The 15660-nt window shown below is 42.6% G+C and overlaps 2 protein-coding genes across 7 annotated transcripts in view; both read left to right on the top strand.

The window, feature by feature from the left end:
• The window catches only part of LDB2 (LIM domain binding 2), a 233241-nt gene that overhangs the window by 107870 nt on the left and 109711 nt on the right, over positions 1–15660 (top strand). The gene's annotated exons all lie outside the window — the stretch shown is intronic.
• Positions 1–15660, top strand: part of LOC308484922 (uncharacterized protein) — a 119202-nt gene that overhangs the window by 80659 nt on the left and 22883 nt on the right. The window lies entirely within an intron of this gene.

Below are 15660 nucleotides of genomic sequence, written 5' to 3'. Positions count from 1 at the left end.
AGGAGTGTCTCCACCCCCATCGTTCTACCCGGACACTGAGGTCCAGCGCTGAGGGCCTTCTGGCGGTTCCCTCACTGCGAGAAGTAAAGTTACAGGGAACCAGGCAGAGGGCCTTCTTGGTAGCGGCACCCGCCCTGTGGAACGCCCTCCCACCAGATGTCAAAGAGAAAAACAACTACCAGATTTTTAGAAGACACCTGAAGGCAGCCCTGTTTAGAGAAGCTTTTAATGTTTAACAGACCATTGTATTTTAATATTTTGTTGGAAGCTGCCGAGAGTGGCTGGGGAAACCCAGCCAGATGGGCGGGGTATAAATAATAAATTATTATTATTATAAAGTGGCCCCATGCATTGTTCATGAGGAAGAAGCAGATGTTACACTTCCATTAGGGTGGGATTTTCCCCAGTTCCTCAAATAATTATTAGTGCTCATTCTTCTCATTTCATGGACAGACACTTATTTTATTCCCCCCCCCCCAAAAAAAAAACCCCTGTACATATGCCCCTCCAAATAAACAAAATAAAAACAGCTGTGGGGGAAAACAACTTAATTGTGAGTGGTTTCTTATTTAAGGCACTGACACTTACAGGTTAGCTATTGCACCAAAGAATCAAATAGTAACTGGGGTACTGCATAAAATTATCAGCCATGTTTGTTCCCATGGTAGTGCTTAAACTCAAATCTTTTCCGCAATTGCAACCAGGCACCTTGCTGCTGTTTGAAACTGACCACTCTTTGGACTTCTTCTACATCCAAATCCAATTTTTCTTAATGTATACATGCATCTTAATCCTGGGGAATGCAGATGCTTGCCTTCAGCGCAAAGACTGGGACTCCCCTGGCAAGGCATATTCTGGGATTTCCAAAGATCGCATACCAGCAGCCATCGTTCTTGCTTTTTGTACCTGCTTCCATTGTTGGACAAAACCATTGCAAGTCTCTGCCACTCATTTTCTGTCCCTGTTACATGACAAAACTGTTATCTGACATTCCTTGCATAATTTTCTAGACAGAAATTGCATTTGCCAGAAGTAATAAATTGCTACTGTTTCCAGGGATAGGCTCGTGCCTATTCCTTTTCATTTCAGCAAAGTCCCAATAATTAAACATCACTCAATAATTACTACATGGCAGAATAATTCCTCCTTTTCTACTTTTTGAGGCTATTTTCTTTGTGTTTCTACTTATCCTCACCCCCCATTTTTTTTTGCCATGTTTTGAGATAATTGCTGTGCAGTCTGTGTTATGCGTTGCATGCATAAAGCTGGAGTCTTTGAAAGCCGTAAAAAAGAAAAGCTGAGTTTTCTTGACCCCTTGCTGTTTTAGCAGTTGCCTCTTGTAGTAATCATATCACAAATCCATCTATAGTGTTTATTTGTTTGAAACATACTGCTAGATCCTTCCAACCAACAGAATCTAAGTGTGCCAGGGCATAAGGAAAGAATTACGGGTGATTGCCTAGCTGTTCCAATTCCCACATTGGCTCCTGGTATCGTGTTTTCTAGGTGGCAGCGTACCCCATCATTTGCCCTTGAATGGGTACACAGTGCCTGCCCAACACCTTCCCCCTAAGGCATTCTCAAGGTTATACATGAATTAGTTAGCCTTAAGTTGCTGTATGCTGTGAGTGCACATGTTCAGAGGGATTGGTTGAATGATGGGCAAGACCATGAACTTAATGGAAGAAATAGCTAGGCTGCCACTTTTCCAATCAAATTATGCTAATAGGATTCAGCAAGGACTGATGCCTTGCAATGGGGAAGGCTGGAGTTGGGAACAAGCTGCCTGCTTTGTATACCCAAGGCAATAGTCCCCTTGATTCCTTCTGGTTACGGAAGGAATCTTGCTACTGAAGGAGCTAAAACTGGGCTATTCTTGGCTTGAAGAAGCTGGGCTCATAGTCACCAGTTGTGTGCAGGGAGTAAGAGCAAAACGGTAAATTAAAATTCTCCACTTCCCTCAGCGGGTGGCGCTGTGGTCTAAACCACAGTGCCTAGAGCTTGCAGATCGGAAGGTCAGCGTTTCGAATCCCCGCGACGGGGTGAGCTCCCCTTGCTCGGTCCCAACTCCTGCCAACCTAGCAGTTCGAAAGCATGTCAAAGTGCAAGTAGATAAATAGGTACCACACCGGCGGGAAGGTAAATGGCATTTCCATGCGCTTCTCTGGTTTGCTAGAAGTGGCTTAGTCATGCTGGTCACATGACCCGGAAGCTGTACGCCGGCTCCCTCGGCCAATAAAGCGAGATGAGCGCCGCAACCCCAGAGTCATCCGCGACTGGACCTTACGGTCGGGGTCCCTTTACCTTTACCTTTACCTTACTTCCCTCTTACAGGAGCAGCTTATGGCCTACATTGGTCATATACATGTGTGTATGTGTGTGTGTACACATACACAAATGTTATACACATACACAAACACAAATATCCTAAAATATACATACCTTCTTCTTCTTCTTCTTCTTCTTCTTCTTCTTCTTCTTCTTCTTCTTTATTGAATTTATTTATTGCCCTTCATCTATAGATCTCAGGGCAGTTCACAACATAAAAATACAAGATGAAAACACAAAATAAACAACAACAACAATAACAAAACAAAGCAATATCTCCACCTTCCCACCCTCATACAGACATATGGATTGTATATTTATTTTACTAAAGGAAATAATGTTTGTTCCAGTTTTTTGGAAGCAATATATATTGAAACTATTCAATAGAGGAGGGTGTTTCTCTCTCCAACACATCTTTTCCCTCACTTGGTTCACTATAATACCACAACTACACACATCCTTATCTCTGAAATACCACAGTATGTCATTGCAGCGACCAAGTGTCAAGATTCTAGTTCTTGGATCGATTTCAGAGTTTAAATTTCAAGGAGAAAGCTAGGGTTGAATCAAGCCTAATGAGAAAACAAAACAAAAACAAAAAACACCTGACACAGTTTTCTCCACATCGAAAAGATGCTTGTCATTGCATTGAGCAGATATCCTTTTTTGAGCTTTATAGTTCTTTGGGGGAAAACAACTGTTTCAGTTTCCAATAAAGGGGGAATTCAGTTGGCACCGGGCAGGGAACATTTTTCAGCCCGAAGAACATGTTTCCTTGTGAGTAATTTCTGCCGTCTGAATGCCAGGGATGGGCAGGGCACAGACAAATTTGGACAGAGCAATGGGTGTAGCTGCTGACTTTTCTACAAAAGGCTACATTGCAGCCGCATGTTTCAACACTGCCCACACCTCTGTCCAAGCAAATGAGAGGCATTCAAGAACACTTTCCAACCTGGCAAACATATTCACGGAGGATATAGCACGAGGGGCCTCAGTCCACTATCAACATGTCAACTGTGTTCTTCTGATTTTGGCAGAGAATAGAAGCCAAAAATTCCAGGCACAATCCATGCTGGGCAAATTTGGTGTGGCCACAAAGCGGCAACCGGGGAAAATTTCCTCCCACATCTTGGCTCCTGTGGTGCCTCACAGGAGGGAGAGTAGAGAAGAAGTCTATATAATGCCCCCCTTCAAGAGTTGGGGGTCATTTTGCCCCGCAAGCTTCCCACCCTCCCACTCTTGAGTTAAAGCTGTCAGTGGGTCACTGGTTGACAGTGCTGGAAAGAATTTCCCCCCTCTCAACCTGATTGGCCCTCGGTTGGGGCTGTTTTATAATAATTCTTATTAAGTTTTCAATTTCACATTTCAAAATAAACGTTTTACAAACTTTAACATATCCAATGACTTCCCTTCTTCCCTTTCCAAGGTTCATTTTATGTATCATACGTTCCTGCATATTTTACTATAACCAGTCAAATCAGTTTTCCACTTTTACATCCATCAAAAATTATTTACCCTGTTGAGTTTATCTTAACGCTGCCAGCATTTTCAGCTGGGGCTTTTTCGCCTCAGTGAAACCTTCTGGCTACCTTCTGTTAGGAGGAATAACGCTGTGTATGTATATGGGCAGAACTGGCACTGGCCATGTAGTGAAAGGGGGGTGGGATGGTTCACCATCCAGGGCCTGAGGGAAGGATTGGACATGGCATGACCCATGCTCAGGTTGGGGTCTCTGCTTGGCTGGAACCCTCACCCCGATTGCCCAGTGTGACTTTACCAGCTTGCACCATGACAGGGTTCAGCACTGGGTGACTCACATGGAACAGATTTGGGCATGGTCCAGCCCCAGCAGATCCCATTCCACCAGTAAGGGACAAGTGGATGGTGGTCCTAGTGCCATGCCAAACCTTACCCTTCCTGCTACAGTCAATAAAGATTTGGCCTGAGTTTATCCCAACACCCTGGTGTTCTGTAGGGCCATTTGCTGCTCTGCTGGGTCATAGAATGAGACCTCCAGAGCAACAGGAACTCACCCATGAGAGAAAAATGTAGATGATTTTAAGCTCTTAATTTTCTTCCGAATACAGTCGTACCTTGGAAGTCGAATGGAATCCGTTTGACTTCCAAAACGTTCGGAAGCCAAAGTGCAGCTTCTGATTGGCTGCAGGAAGCCCCTGCAGCCAATCAGAAGCCACGGAAGCCCCGTTCCAGATGTTTGGCTTCCAAAAGGAGTTCGCAAACCGGAGCAATCACTTCTGGGTTTGTGGCGTTCCGGAGCCAAAACATCCGAGAACTAAGCTGTTCGAAAACCAAGGTACGACTGTACAGACATAAAATATGTACACAAACATCTTCTGGGAGAGAGGTTGGGTGTGTGTGTGTTCATTTATGGCTGATGTACTTAACCTGTTTTGTTTTATATATTTACACTGAAAATTAATGAAAATAGATTAGAGTGATGAACAAAAGCAGTAAGGCCAGGCTCCTAGCATTTATACAGTGGTACCTCGGGTTACATACGCTTCAGGTTACATACGCTTCAGGTTACAGACTCCGCTAACCCAGAAACAGTACCTCGGGTTAAGAACTTTGCTTCAGGATGAGAACAGAAATCGTGCTCCGGCGGCACGGCGGCAGCAGGAGGCCCCATTAGCTAAAGTGGTGCTTCAGGTTAAGAGCAGTTTCAGGTTAAGAACGGACCTCCGGAATGAATTAAGAACTTAACCCGCGGTACCACTGTACTGGCTACACGTTGCTCACCCTTCTTCATATGTAAGCCTGAAGAGTGCTTCAGGACAGAAATTCACTAAAAATTTGCAAGTTCAACATCTGGGCATCTGATGGCCACTAGGGTTTCACCCATAGCTTCAGGGTTTGAACCTCCTTCTAAAGGTTAGAAGAAGTATAATCTCGGGGTAAGGGGGGCAGGTGTTTTGGCATCCATTTAGCACCTCCTGTTTACCAGGCTCCTCCTTCAGGCATCGGCAACAGACAGGTTCTTCCCTGATATTTCTTTCTTTCTTTTTTTTAAATAATTTTTATTAAAGTTTCAATAAAAAGTTGAACAGAAAAAACATAAAAAAGAAATACGCAAATACACAATACAAATTCCAAAAAAAGAAAACAAAAACAAAAAACAACAAAAAAAGAAACAGAACAATTAAAAACAATATCACTTTTTCATTTCTCTTTTTTAAATTTACGTATTTTCTGGACTTCCTCATACCTCCCTCTTTTGTATTCCAGTCCAAATTGTTCCTCCAGCAATTTCTTTTCCACTTTTTTAACCCCAATCTTTATTCTTAGTGTAATATAGCATTAAAAATTTACCTCTTAAGTACCAAATTTCCCTTTCCTTTAACTTATTTACTCCTAATCTTTAATCTTAGTCTGTTTTATAATTTTATCCTGTACAGCTGGAAACCACTTATTTTCAATCCAACATCACTCTAACATTCCTTAATTTTGCAATATTTCTGTAAGTAGTCTTTGAATTTCTTCCAATCTTCTTCCATCGCCTCTTCTCCCTGGTCACGGATTCTGCCAGTCATTTGCGCCAGTTCCATATAGTCCATCAGTTTCATCTGCCATTCCTCCAGCGTGGGAAGTTCTTGTGTCTTCCAATACTTTGCGATAAGTATTCTTGCTGCTGTTGTTCTTCCCTGTCATTTCAAACGTCTTCCTCTGCCCCAGCAGTCACCACTCAGATCTGCTGCATCCCTCCAAGTTCCATCAGTCACTTGAGAACAATAGTGTTACAAAGCTACTGTATTGACTTCATGTCCTGTCATGTGGTTGATATCTGCGGGAAAGAAGATGCATGATTAGATAAACCTCTGTTCTGATCCAGCAGGGCTTTTCTAATACTCCTGGATCTTCAGGCGCACTTGCTTAACACCCAGGCTCCTCACTGCGAGAAGCAAAGTTACAGGGAACCAGGCAGAGGGCCTTTTCAGTGGTGGCACCCGCCTTGTGGAACGCCCTCCCATCAGATGTCAAAGAAATAAACAACTATCTAACGTATAGAAGACATCTGAAGGCAGCCCTGCTTAATGTATTTTTAATCTTTTGTTGGAAGCCTCCCAAAGTGGCAGGGGAAACTCAGCCAGATGGGCGGGTTATTATTATTATTATTGTTGTTGTTGTTGTTGTTGTTGTTGTTGTTGTCAGGATCTGAGCTTCAGGACACCTTGAAATTCTCTCCTGACCAGCAAAAATAAAGATCTGCACTACCAATGATAAATTATTATTGTTGTTGTTGCTGTTGTTACAATTAATTTATTAATTGCATTCTAAACCACTACCTCAAGGTGATTTATACATAAGGTTATTAAAAACAACAAAACAACAAATAAATTTAAAACAATCCTGAAACTGTAACAAGTGGACACTCGTGGTAAAGACTCATATATCCAGTTGTTTCCAGAAGCTGCAGATAGTGGGTGCCTGTTGTAGCTCATAAATGTTTTTAAGAAAAACGAAACACTAAAGAACTGTTTATTTAATCTCACACATTTAAAGCAAATTATATTTGCACTTGCAACCGGATGCCCCGGGGCTTTATTGCAATGCATCACACGTTTTGGTTTCATTTATTTACATCTAAAGCAGTTGACGAACAGATCAATATTTTGGCTAGGCGTGACTTTTTCACATTTCAAATACCTCTTTTTGATTTCTCTTTCAAATACAAAATAAATACATCAGTTTTACGAGTGTGGCTTCTTATGTTCCTTCAAAGTGTCCATACAATATTTTTTTTCACCTCATCAAAAGGTAAAACTCCCTAAAGAACGACAGCTATTTGTTGGGCTCATTTATGATTTTTTACTGCACACCCAAGGTGTGTAGCTGCTATACAAATAACAACAAAAATAGGTCCCCAAGACCAGATAAAATGCAAACAGATATTACAAGAATAACAGGAGGATTAGAGTGAAGTTATCAGAGGACAGGAAGCAATGAAATAGTGCTAGGCTGTGGACTTTTTAGAAAGCTGCTTATTAGAAGTGTTTTTATAGCCATTGCAGCAGAGCAAAGTTGTAAAGAGGGAGCTTTCTGAAGAATATCAAAGTGGCGCTGTGGATGTTTAAAGGGAATGCCTCCCATTACAAGTTGCAGTTGGCGATGCTGTTCATTGGCTTTCTTAATTGCTCTTATCATCCATGTGGATTCTGCAAAGACACAGAAGCCCTGGACAGACATTGGAAATGGGAATGCAAGGGAAATGAGGTTATGCCTGCTAGTGTACCCCACGCATAGGACACTTTGTGTGTACAGCCTCTTGTACAAAGTCTCTGCACATGGAACTTGAACATGTCAGTTTTGCCGGGTACAGCTATTTGCTAACATGGCCTATGCGCTCTGAGCTGTATATTCAGGGTTTAGAAGTACAAATTCATTCCACTCCTCACCCTTCTGCATTTATTTGTACCATGTTTAAACATCTTCACACTCATGCTGATCCTGATCAGATGAAAACATTCTGAAGTTTCAGATTCCTGACCTTGCAGGCTTCTAGCTCCTCAGGGTAGATGACTAGTTAGGCTGATCTTCTATTTCTAAAGACAAACCCACCTTTTGATGACCTTTTCGGGGCTTTTGTGGCTGAGACAAGATGAACGAGGCTCCCAACTGAAACACAGAGCACCTCGAACTCCAGAAAAACAATTTACAAACAAGTCAAGTACCGTATTTTTCGCTCTATAGGACGCACTTTTCCCCCTCCAAAAATTAAGGGGAAATGTGTGTGCGTCCTGTGGAGTGAATGCAGGCTCGTTGGCTTCAGCGATAGCAACGCGAAGCCTCCGAAGCGCAGAGGGAGCGCTCCCTCCGCGCTCCGGAGACTTCGCGTTGCTTTCGCTGAAACCTGGAGAGCGAGAGGCGTTGGTGCACACTGACCCCTTTCACTCTCCAGGCTTCAGGGATAGCCCCCTGAAGCATTTGGAGTGCAGCGAGAGTTCCCGCTGCATTCTGGAGGCTTCAGGTTCCTTTCGCTGAAGCCAGGAGAGTCTTGCTCTCCTGGCTTCAGCAAAAGGAACCCGAAGCCTGAGGAGCGCAGCGGGAACTTGGGCTGCGCTCGGAAGGCTTCAGGGATAGCCGCACACAACCCCTCCGGCAGGGAAAGGCTGCACGTGGCTATGGCTTCTTTAGCCCTGAGCAGCCTCTCCCGGCTAAAGAGGAAGCCAAAACAGCCAGCGGGAGGGATCCCGCTCCCTGTTTTGGCTTGTGCCATAGCCGCGCGCAACCCCTCCGACAGGGAGAGGTTGCGCACAGCCTGTACGCTGCTCTTTGAGGCTGGGGGGGAAATAAGATTTTTTTTCTTGCTTTCCCCCTCTAAAAACTAGGTGCGCCCTATGGTCCGGTGTGCCCTATGGAGCGAAAAATACGATAATATTGATAGGATGTGCCATAGTTTTGAGATAGGTGTTGATTCACAGGCTTGAGTCTCTTAATGGCTCCTCAGATCACCCTGCAAAGCTCACACAAATCCTTTCCAGTTTTACTCCTGGAATGTGTGACAGGTATACAAACCATAGGTTTGGGGAGAGGGGCCATATCTCTATGAAAGACTACAAGCACCGTATGTAGAAAGTTCAATGTTCAGTCCAGAGTATCTCCAGCTTAAAGGATTTCAGATAACTGAACTGAGAAAGTCCTTCTCAGCTTGAGACCCAAGCTAGCTGCTTCTAATCAGAACAGAAATGACTGAGCTTGGTGTAACAAGTGTTTGGCTCAGAAAAAGTTAGCTTCATGTGTTGATAAATGATCTGTCTATTCATCCATCCATCCATATGGAAATTTTGCTCTTCATTTGTTTTTACCCACCCCAATCCATAGTTACCGGCTCCATTTCCTTGGAAGTGGGTAGGATAGAAAGAAATAGGTGCTTAAATGAAGACCATTTAAAAGAATCACTCAGTTGTCTCATTTTGGTCCTAGATGGCACCATCTGTGAAGGAAACCAAGACCAGGAGGGAAGGAAAATTTGCTGGTGAAACAAAACCAGGATTAGCCAAATTCTCAAAAGTGTTATGCTGATGGAATCACATTAGACCTTCAATCAGCTGGGCAAGATGAGAATTGATGTGTAAGCAAGTAGACAATGGTGACAAAAAACAAGTACGGTCATACCTCGGGTTGAAGTAGCTTCGGTTGAGTATTTTTATTTTTTTTTAAAGATTTTTATTATAATTTCAATAAAGAAGTTAAACAGATAAAACATAAAAGTAGAAATACAAAAATACACAATACATAATCCAAAAAGAAAAAGAAAACACAGAAAACAAAATACAAAAAGAAAACAAAAAAAACCCAGAACAATTAAAAACAATATCACTTTTCCATTTCCGTTTTTAAATTTACTTATTTTCTGGACTTCCTCATACCTCCCTCTTTTGTATTCCAGTCCAAATTTTTTGTCCAGCAATTTCTTTTCCACTTTTTTAATCCCAATCTTTAATCTTAATATAATATATAGCACTTAAACTTCTTTAATCCTAATCTTTAACCTTAATATAATATAACATTGAAGTTTTACCTCTTAAGTACCAAATTTCCATTTCCTTAAACATCTTTAATCCTAATCTTTAATCTCAGTTGAGTATTTTCGGGTTGCACTCCGTGGCGACCTGGAAGTAACAGAGCACGTTACTTCTGGGTTTTGCCACTTGCGCATGCGCAGATGCTGAAAATGACATCACACGCATGTGCGGAAGCGGCGAATCATGACCCGCGGACGCGCAGACGTGGGTTGCGTTCGCTTCAGGATGCGAACAGGGCTCCGGAACGGATCCTGTTCACATCAGAGGTACCACTGTACTCTTGCACTATAAATCTGTTGCCAAACATGGTGGCAGGGCAGAGTATCAACAGAGTTTAATGCATGTCCTTTCCTTTATTACAGCAGAAGGAGAGATGGATTGATTGCATGAAATACATCCTAGTACATGATGTAACTGGTAGTAAAACAAAGCTATGCAAAAAAAAAATCATATTACTAGGGATGGACGTTCATGCCATTATTTATCTCCAGTTATAATCACAGTATCCTGAGTTGAAGATTTCACTGACCTTGGTGGTAACAGTTCTAAAGAGAAAGACTTGCCTGTGGCTACATCCATTGACTTCTTCAAAGGACTGCCTGCCTTTACGTGTGTTCTGGATCTCAGCTGGCTGTCTCACATATATTTCACCCTTACCTCCTTCTCTATAAAATAAAGGTTATTGTAATTATGTAGCATTTATCATCTTGTATTAAAGTGATGTCCTCCCCTTCACACCATGGCATGCTCCCCAGATTGCATTTTATAAAGAAAGTGCATTGTGTAGGCATGAAATTGTAAATGAGAATTACTGAGTTTTGGAGAGCATAGCAATTCAAATTATGTCAATTTTTTCCTTTCATGCAGTTTTGAACAATACATTCTAAGGTTATACAAGAAAAAGAGTTAGAAGCCTGGGGTGGGGAAAGGTGTCTCTTGAAAGGCTGTTTTCCGTGCACTAATAACAGGACATAATATAACATGTATAGCAAGAAACATTACCTTTTATCACATATTCAGCAAAAGTACATATCTTTCTTTCTTTTGTATTTCCACCTATTTGAAAAATCATTTCTGAGCATTGGTTGTTTTGCATTGTTGCATTTTGGAAATGACACCGTTTGATATGTAAAGCTAGAATAACAGAACTGAGAATAGAATAGAAAAGAAAAGAAAGAAGGAAGGAAGGAAGGAAGGAAGGAAGGAAGGAAAGAAAGAAAGAAAGAAAGAAAGAAAGAAAGAAAGAAAGAAAGAAAGAACCAGCTTCTCCATGAACTAATAATAGCGCAAGATGAGTCAATAATGCTAGGGGGGGAAATATCTTATATGTTCTGTAGTGTGAAAGAGCAGTATCAACTATAGGGTTGTGTATAAAGGAGAGAGGTTATTGCAAACTAGGGAAAAACCCAGGATAGTTTTGTGAGAAGTGCTTCTGAAATGTTCTTTTTGCAAAGTATCAAATGAATGAATTAGAATTGTATGCAATACTAGCAAAACGAAACAATCTGCTTCCACAAATTGCTCTTTGAAACGATCCATGATACCTTGGTGGTACCATCAAGTGCTTCTGTTAGTTTTTTGTGCTGGAATTTTTAAAAGAAGTTTAAATATCTGTGGTTACTGGTCTTCTTCACACCAATGTGGGAGGCTCAAGGCTTTTCTGTTGACCTGAAAACATAATATTAAAAGAGAGCCTGTTTGGTATAATGCATACAGCTGGATTTGAGGCTGGAGTGGGGGTTGAGGAGCAGTGAAGCTTACTGGGTGTCCTTGGTCCAATTGCTGCCTTTTAGCCTGCGAGGATAAAGTGGGGAAAATGTCCTGAGGTCCTCAGAAGAAGGCTGGCAATAAATAAATATTCTTAGATTTACAAATAGTTGCTTTTGCTTTGACAGATACTATTAAGGAAGGCTTTTATGGAGTGAGGGAGGCTTTCGGAATAATATCTCTCATACATTTCACTCTTGCCTCCTGTAGGTGAGTCAATTGTCCTAGCACCAATTTTTTCAGAAGGGATTACACAGTGCGTTGCCTCACATTCAGTGAAAGCGTGAGGTGGAGTGCCCATCTGAAATCAGTGTGTCCATTGGCCATGTCCATTGGTCAGTGGCGGTGCATTTATTATTTTATTTTATTTTATTTTATTTTATTTTATTTTATTTTATTTTATTTTATTTTATTTTACTGTTTACCTTCCCACTGGAGTGGTACCTATTTATCTCCTTGCACTTCGATGTGCTTTTGAACTGCTAGGTTGGCAGGAGCAGGGACCGAGCAATGGGAGCTCACCCCGTTGCGGGGATTCGAACTGCTGACCTTCTGATCGGCAAGCCCTAGGCTCTGTGGTTTAACCCACAGCGCCACCCGCATCCCTAGGATGGGTTAGAACCACATAAAATTACCAGTAAAAGCACTCATACCATCCAGTCCACAGAAGGACACAGCTGGTGAAATATCAAAATAGAACAACACTGATTAAAAATATTTTAATATTCCCTTGCTGCATGAGGCTGACTGAATTTATAACCTTCAAAAGGCTGAGTAAATAAATATGTTGTAAGTTGACTCCGAAATGAAAACAGAGTTGGCACCAGCTGTAAAGGGCAAAGGGCCCCTGGACGGTTAAGTCCAGTCAAAGGCGACTATGGGGTGTGGTGCTCATCTCGCTTTTAGGCCGAGGGAGCCGGCGTTTGGCCACAGACAGGGTAATGTGCCCAGCAGGAATAAACCGCTTCTGGCGCAACAGAACACCATGATGGAAACCAGAGTGCACGGAAATGCTGTTTACTGCCGCAGTAGAACCTATTTATCTACTTGCCCTGGCGTGCTTTCGAACTGCTAGGCTGGAAGGAGCTGGGACAGAGTAACAGGAGTTCACCCCATTGCGTGGATTTGAACCGCCAACTTTTGGATGTGGCGCACACAGGATGAAAAGGGAAAAGCTATTGTTCCTCACTTGGAGCCTTTTTTTGGAAGTTAAATAATATAATAACACAAATAGAAATCATTAAGAGTGCAGCTGTTAATTATGTGATAATTTTGAAAAATGGAATGTAACAGAAATAAATAAGAATAAAGACCCATAAAGAACGGTGTGTGGGAAGCCTCTTAACAAAATTGCGTTAATTTGGAATTAATTTGTGTAATTGGGTTTATACTGGAAAATAATAGAAAAAAATTGGCAGATTTTATTTAGAAAAATGCATAAACTACTTTGTAAAAAACTCTAGGTGGCATACATGAAACTATATAAAATAATTATATCAATAACAGACAAAAAAGAATATACTAAATTATATGTGGTAAAGGTAAAGGGACCCCTGACCGTTAGGTCCAGTCGCGGACGACTCTGGGGTTGCGGCGCTCATCTCGCTTTACTGGCCGAGGGAGCCGGCGTACAGCTTCCGGGTCATGTGGCCAGCATGACTAAGCCACTTCTGACGAACCAGAGCAGCTCACGGAAACGCCGTTTGCCTTCCCACCGGAGCGATACCTATTTATCTACTTGCACTGGCGTGCTTTCGAACTGCTAGGTTGGCAGGAGCAGGGACAGAGCAACAGGAGCTCACCCCATTGCGCGGATTCGAACCGCCGACCTTCTGATCGGCAAGCCCAAGGGGCTCAGTGGTTTAGACCACAGTGCCACCCGCGTTCCTACTGGCATCAGCTGTACCTCAAAGGGGAGCCATAAATCAGAACAGGTGGATTTGTGCATACAGATACATAGGGCTGCCCAACCCTGAGACATAGTGAGGCGACTGCATCAGGCGACACAGTGCCCAGGCGCAGCAGATCCTAATGTTGATACCCCATGTTCCTGACGTAGATCTTCACCTACCCCTTCTTCCCTGGCAGGGAGGGGCGCGCCATTTTGGGGTTCACCTCAGGTGCAAAATGTCTTGGCCCTGCAGGTATACATGCATAATGCACCTCCATGAGTACAAGAACCTATGGCCATTCAAAAGGTAATAAACCTTACAAGTTGCTTCTAAACTTTGTCAGCGTGTCAGATTACAGTGGTATCTCGGGATGCGAACAGGATGCGTTCTGGAGCCCCGTTCACATCCTGAATAGAATGTAAGACGCGACTGCTCATGTGCGGGTCGCACTTTGCCGCTTCCACACATGCACATTGATTATTGTAACTCGCTCTACGTGGGGCTGCCCTTGAGACTGACCCAGAAACTCCAGCGGGTGCAGAATGCCGCGGCGAGACTCCTTATTGGGTCTTCGCTGCGAGATCACATTCATCCGGTGCTATACCAGCTGCACTGGCTCCCGGTGGAGTACAGGATCAGGTTTAAGGTGCTGGTTTTAACCTTTAAAGCCCTATACGGCCTAGGACCCTCGTACCTACGGGGCTGCCTCTCCTGGTATGCCCCACAGAGGAACCTACGGTCTGCAAATAAAAACATCCTGAAGGTCCCAGGCCTCAGAGAGGTTAGGCTGGCCTCAACTAGAGCCAGGGCTTTCTCGGCTGCGGGTCCGATCTGGTGGAACGCTCTGTCACAAGAGACTAGGGCCCTGCGGGACCTGACATCTTTCCGCAGGGCCTGCAAGACAGAGTTGTTCCACCAGGGCCCAGCCTGACTCCCTCCTCTGGCAACCTGCACAGAACTTTGCTTAACGGTTGCCATTAATTTGATTTTAATTAATTTTTATAATGAAATGTTTTAGAATGTTGGATTATTTGATTGTTTGATTATTTGATTGTTGTTAGCCACCCTGAGCCTGGCTTTGGCTGGGGAGGGCGGGATATAAATAAAATTTATTATTATTTATATTATTATCTGCGCATGCGCGAGCAGCGAAACCCAGAAGTAACGTGCTCCATTACTTCCAGGTTGCCGCAGAGCGCAACCTGAAAGCGCTCAACCTGAAGCACATTCAACCCAAGGTATGACTGTACAACATTTTACAGGTAGCAGCACGAGGAACAGTTTTTATTGCAGGACATGGACCTTTCCCAATTTTTACTATACAACCTCCCATTTTAGTAGGGAAAGAAACATGTGCATCTACTTCAGTTACAAGATGATAAAATAATCTCTGAGATTGTAAAGTTATTGCCCACAATAAGTTTTCTATAAATGCTTCATGCCTTAGTACTTTTAGTATGAGATTTTGCTGCTGGTTGTAAGGAAACAAATTCGTAATTAACTAGGGTATTCTGAATTACAAAACTACTCACTAATTTCTTCGTGAATGCTGTTTCTAGTAATGTTTTGATTGCTGTGTAAATTAATAATAACAATTTAATATTGCTAATTGTATTGGCATAACCAATTTAGATTAATGTTGAAACACTTCCATAAACTTACTTGCTGGATTGCAGACATCTAACCTTACATTTAAGCACTCGCATACAGGATTGTTACTATTTTGCACCTCAGGAACGAAAATTGATTAATTAAATGTTTAGGGAAGAGATTTCAGTTGCATAAAGTAAAAGTGATTGACTTAACTCTACTGAAAGTATATATGTGTTATACCTGAAGTCTCCTAAAGTACTATCCTGCAGTTGAATTACTATGTGACATGACCAGGTGATTTTTTTTCACATTGAGTTTGTTTGTTTGTTTATTAAACTAGATATTGGCAGGATAGAGGATGGATGACGGCTAACAGATTGAGGTTGAATCATGACAAGACAGAAGTACTTTTCTTGGGGGACAGGGGGCGGGCGGATGTGGGGGGACTCCCTGGTCATGAATGGGGTAACTGTGCCCCTGAAGGACCAGGTGCGCAGCCTGGGAGTCATTTTGGACTCACAGCTGTCCATGGAAGC

This window comes from Podarcis pityusensis (genome assembly GCF_964106645.2).
Source record: "Podarcis pityusensis genome assembly, chromosome: 9".
Classification (NCBI taxonomy): domain Eukaryota; kingdom Metazoa; phylum Chordata; class Lepidosauria; order Squamata; family Lacertidae; genus Podarcis; species Podarcis pityusensis.
This window is presented reverse-complemented; position numbering and strand designations above follow the sequence as displayed.